Consider the following 5,805-nt stretch of genomic DNA (forward strand, 5'->3'; position numbering starts at 1 on the left):
TTGGCAGAATCCACTATTCAAAGTGGAAAAATAAAAATTTCAAGCAACAGCAGATGAAAAAGGCAAAAGTACACATGTGTTCAGGATAAAGTTTGTTTTCTCTTGGGCTAAAATATTGCTGCTTCATGATTCTAAGCTATTATCATTAGAGCCAGACTGTAGCTAGCGATTTTATCAACACAATTCAATGCTTTCCCTAGCTTACTATAATTAGGAAAATAGAGGGTAAGTTTTAAGCTGATCTCATCAAATAACAAAAAAAACACACAAAACAACACCTGGCATTGGTAAACGTACAGTTTTTCTAAGTGGCAGAGTAAATAAGGAATTGGTACGCAAGACTCAAAGTTTCTTCTTTATCCACAGCTGATTCGTGGATTGAGATTATCACCAGGACTTTGATATGCTCACCTAGGAAATGACAACCAAAAAGGGCCTGGCTCTTAGGTGTCTCACCACCACCTCAAATTCAATACATTCAAATTAAAATTCAGTATCTTTCTCTCCTCCCCCAACTTATTCTCCCCCCAGTATTCCCAGTCTCAGCAAAAGCACCACCAATCACTGAAGACATCAACTTATTCTTTCCCCCATCTTCTACCTTCCTCCCATCCCAAACGATCTCTTAAGCCCATTTTTAAATCCCTGAAGTGAGTCTGGAGTCCACTGCCACTGTGTTCATTCTGATTGTCATTGTCTCTTAAACTATTGGCACTTGGATTTGATGAATTGTTCCCTTGGAATCTGCTGCTATAAACCTCCAATCCACATTTGTTATGGCAAGCCAAATTACTATTGTAATATAAAAAGCTAATGATGGTTTAAATCTTTCTATAGCTCCCTGTTGCCTAAATAAAGCCAAATTTTTCATCTGGTCTGGAAGATTTTTCTCAGTATAATCTCAATCCACTTTCCAATCTCCCTCATCATTATGACCATGTAGTTGAAGTGTCAACTGTCCCCAAAGTACTCAGGTTCTCAAAAAACAAACAAACCTCCTTGTTATACTGTACCTTCTCCTCATAAGTCCTACCTTTGAACCCCATCATTGTCCCCCGGGAAACTTTCTCCTTAATCTGAAAGACAAATTCAAATGCCACATCTCAGTCAAGTTTCCATTTTATTCCCCAACAATCTAGTTGAGTCTTTGTATTTCCATACCATAGTTAATAAACTGTAGTTATACCAATCCCAGTATATTATGATTATTTTCTTACTAAGAAACTCTCTGATACATTAGATTGGACCTTCCTTGTACCTCCAGTTTCTAATATAATGTCCAACACAACAGTGTTTGTGATTCAAACTAATTATCCCTCCTGTAGTGATAATAAATATGAGTAATTTTCATGTATAATCGCATTAAACTTCCAGCTATAAGAAAAACAGATTGGTTATCAAGCAATATACCATGACTGCTAAATATATAAAATGTAAATTACATAAGAGCACTGTTTCCATGTATCCGTCAGGCAGTAGGTTGAGCAGATCATGTAATAAGCACAGGACAAAGTCAACTTGGTACTTACAAGAGCTTAAAAAAGAACGTTGTAATGTAAAGCCAATGACCAAAGAAAGCAAAAGTGCTTTTTTAAAAATGAGAACCTGCAAGATCTTTGCCTTGGAGTATATAAGAGGACACAGTCAGGGAAGGACACAGTTCAACTCAAAGAAAGAGTCAATGTTCGAGGGCAACCAAGTGGACAGAATGGTAGCCAAGGGTGTTTTATAGCACTGTGAGATAGCGTTGGACAGTAGATGTTGTAATCATCGCTATCTTGTTTGGAGCCTTTTAATATCTGCAGCCATCTGGAGATGTTAAAAGCTCTCAAAACAGCCACTATTTGAAAGTATGCCTAAAAGGTAGAGAAGTGATTGAGGAAGAATTGCAGAAAGTCATTTTGAAATGGACAGCCTGGATTTAAATCCCAGCGCTGAACTCACTACCTCTGTTAACCTTTGGCAAGTCCCTTTAACCGTTGCTCTAAGATAGGACAGGACCTACTTCAGAAGATCGCAAGAGTTATTCAAGCGGAGAGTGCCTGGTGTGGAGTAAGCCCCTATTAAATGTTACCTGCTGTTATTTGTGGACATTATTGTATTATTATGGCCCATAGTGAGACTAAGGAGCTAACTGCATGTTGTCAGCTGTCCCTGCCACTGCTGTGACCCCCTGATAGTTTAAACTGATAGTTTAACTTACCTCGTTCAGTAGGTTCCTCCACTTCCATGAAAATCCTCTAAATGGTTCAGAGAAAAAGAACAGAAACCTAAACTCAGCTGAGTTCATTTTTCTTCTCTCTCCAAAAGTCCCAAAAACACAGCCTTGCTATTGTCATTCTCCTATATGTGATTGAAAATACACATTTGCTGGAAAAATCAAATCTAAATATCTGTGGCTAACAGGTGTCCCTACAGAAGCCTGATGCAAACAGAAAAATCAAGTAATAATCATGATGTTTGTTTGGGTGGTAAAGTAGAGTTTAGTTGAGGACATCTGGTAAAACTTGCAAAACACTACCTGGGGAAGCAGACAGGAGAAAATCACAGGGGAAGAAAATGACAACTCTATCAAAGATACCTACAAGTTGAATAGATCAGGTCTAAGTTTAGGTGCGTGAGGTTGACAGGATATATAAGGACACATGAGAGCATTAATTTATCTGACCAAAGTTAAATAAAGATCAAGGCCGAGCCCTAGCTGATTTGGCTCAGTGTATACAGTGTCAGCCTGCAGACTAAAGGGTCCAGGGTTCAAGTCTAGTCTAGGGCACATGCCCGGGTTGTAGGCTCAATCCCCAGTAGGGGGCATGAAGGAGGCAGCCAATCAATGATTCTCTCTCATCATTGATATTTCTATTTCTCTCCCTCTCCCTTTCTCTCTGAAATCAATAAAAATATATATTTTTTTAAAAGATCAATGGTTGGAAATCCTATATAATAAAAGCCTAATATGCAAATTGTCCCCTCGATGGGGAGTTTAACTTCTCTCTATGACATGTGCTGACCACCTGGGGGCAGCGCAGAACATGGCAGGCATTGACAACACGGCGCTGGCAGCGGGCAACAGTGGAGGTGCTGCCAGCCCCCATGGGCCCTGACAAGAGTGGGACCACAGTGGGATGGTAGAATAGGTGAGCGGGTGGTGCCAGGCCAAGGCAGATGTGAGCGGGGCCTACTGGACCCACCGATCACCCTGCAGATGGCAACCAGTGGCGGGGCACCACCCGGCTCCCAGTGGGGGCCTGATGACTCAGGCGGAGGGGAGCGCAAGGGGACCTGGGGGCCCAGGTGCTGCCCAGGGCCCAGAGGTCAGCTGGGACCTGCCCTTCCACGCCAGATGGTTGCGCTTCAATTGCCAGCCAGGCCTAGGGACTGCACCCATGCACAAATTTTGTGCACCAGACCTCTAGTGTTTATATGCATGTGGAATTCTGTGGTACATCCATGCTTTGCTTTGACAATCAGATACTTGTGTAATTTGACTCCCTGGAAGTAAATAGCAGTAACTTATGACTCATGACATAATTGCTTTCATCCAAACATCAGAGTTTGACAGTTGCATATAGTAAGTATTAACACCTGCCTCTTAGGGACATTGTGATAATTAGTGTTTTCAACAATGTTTTGAACTGTAGAAAGCAAGAAACAACTGTAGGGTGATGTGTTATGATTAACAGAACAACTATTATTTATTTTTCTTATAATCAAGGTCATCTAGTCCCAGTGGCTCCTTTTAACGTACCTATTTAAGAATACCTTGATATTCCTCAGCCAAATAAAAGTTTCCAGACAATGGAATTCTTCCCTAAATTCAATCTAAAATCAATATGTTCCAAAATAATTCATGCCTCCTAAACACATTGAGGTCTGGTTTTTGCATCATTATCCATAACATTCTTATTGCTAAATCCATCTAAATACTTCTTAATCTTCACAGCATTTGACATGGTTGACCACTACTCTCTTTCTTTAGCCAATCTTTTTAAAAATATGTTATTTACATGAAAGCATTATAAATGAATTCTTTTCCTTCATCTCAAGTTTCCAAAATTTAATGATTCTTTTTAGGTGACCGCCATATCATATTTTTATGGGTTTGGTGCTGTTTTGGAGGTTCTCTTTTGTTCATCCGTGCCATAGTTTTTGTTTGTTTTCTCGCCTAGGCCCTGTTCTTTGCTTTCTAGACTCCTTGCTGCTGAGCAGTATCACACATTATGTGATTTCATATGAGAACCACAGACGGCTAAAGGAACTCAAATAGGACCTAGTCATTATAAAGGGGGTACTGTGGGATAGGTGGTATTTGAGTTGCTTCCTTAAAAATATGGTAAAAGAGGGCCATATGAAGTTACTAGTATAACACTGAATTTGTGTTTGTGTAAATTATATCTCTTATCCTATGGTCTATTCCAGCTTATTCTTTATAAAAGAAATGATTTCCTCTGAAGGAAGTTTGTTAGTTTTTATTCTAGTATCTCAAATCTAAATGAAGCTCATTTTTTTTTTTTTTTTGGCATCATGGCCGCTTCAGGCAGCCAAATCTTCCACCAAACATGTGATTCTATAAATGGTCATTGTCTCTTTGGAGCCATGTCCATGAAGATGCAGGCATTATCTAAGTGTATTACACAGTATTGTGGGGGCTCCTGGTGACAGGAGCGATCGTGAGTCATGTTACCGGCATCAGGCAGGTCGAGCACGCCGCAGAGCGGGTTGTGTTGATCTTGATCGATGCTCCATTTGGTGATGAAGTCTTTCCGGGTCATGGATGGATCTGCTGACCGGACGTGAGTGTGATGGACCCAGGTCACAACGCCGTCTACCTTGAAAGCGGTGGGGGTCGTCAGCACCACAGTGTAGGGACCCTTCCAACGTGGTTCGAGGGTCTCCCGATGGTGCCTTCTGACGTAGACCCAATCCCGCCAAATGTCCTCGTGCAGCCTCTGGAGCCCTCTCAAGGAAAGAGATTGTTAAAGAAAAGCCACCCAGTCCTCGCCAGTCTCCGAGTCAGATTCCTCCTCTCTTGGAGAACTTCAAAGTCCTGATGGCTTCTAGGTAACCCTGTTTATCAGTTACAGAGCTCTGCTTTTTTGGCTTTCTACCAGTTCCCTTTGTGGCAGAGCAGCAACCAGGCCTCTTTCAAGGGAGTGTGCTAGAAGTGGGCATCAGCCCCTCCTTAGCTAGCAGCAACAGGTACCAGTACCAAACCCTTTCAGTACATTTGACCAGCTTCTAAATGAAGCTCATTTTAAAGAAAAAGATGCTCAACTTATTCCTTGCATTAAAATGTGTTTATCTGAATTCAATAAAGCATCAAATTGAAAAGTTATGTGACTTCCTTAGACCATAAGTTTTTTCAAAGAAAAATTCTTATGATTGCAGAGTAGATTCTTCCATTTGGAGAAAAAAGTGCACTTTATTTGTATTTCTCATATTTAAAAAAAAATGTTGAAGCCAAAAATTACACACCTTTATTTTTTAATCTTCACCTGAGGATATTTTTCTATTGATTTTTAGAGAGAGTGGAAGAGAAAGGGAAAGACAGAGAGAAACATCGATGTGAGAGAAACACATCGATATCAACTGGTTGCCTCCTGCACGCACCCCGACCAGGATCTGGGCCAGGGAGGAGCCTGCAACGGAGGTACATGCCCTTGACCAGACTCAAACCCTCCCTTCAGTCTGCAGGCCAATGCTCTATTGACTGAGTCAAACCAGCTGGGGCTACACAACTTTTTATAGTAAGAAGTTTAACTTATAAACACGATTTTCAAAATATTAATATTTTAACAGAATTCTTTT

At 40.8% G+C, this 5,805-nt stretch overlaps 1 long non-coding RNA gene across 1 annotated transcript in view; it reads right to left on the minus strand.

Annotated features, from left to right (window-relative positions):
* Positions 1-1,020: 1,020 nt before the first annotated feature.
* The window catches only part of LOC107183322, a 52,333-nt gene continuing 47,548 nt past the window's right edge, over positions 1,021-5,805 (minus strand). Inside the window, exon 3 of the long non-coding RNA XR_001514105.1 lies at positions 1,021-1,076. This is a non-coding gene — a long non-coding RNA (uncharacterized LOC107183322). The remainder of the gene's footprint in view (positions 1,077-5,805) is intronic.

This window comes from Myotis davidii, unplaced genomic scaffold (genome assembly GCF_000327345.1).
Source record: "Myotis davidii unplaced genomic scaffold, ASM32734v1 scaffold616, whole genome shotgun sequence".
Taxonomy (NCBI): Eukaryota; Metazoa; Chordata; class Mammalia; order Chiroptera; family Vespertilionidae; genus Myotis; species Myotis davidii.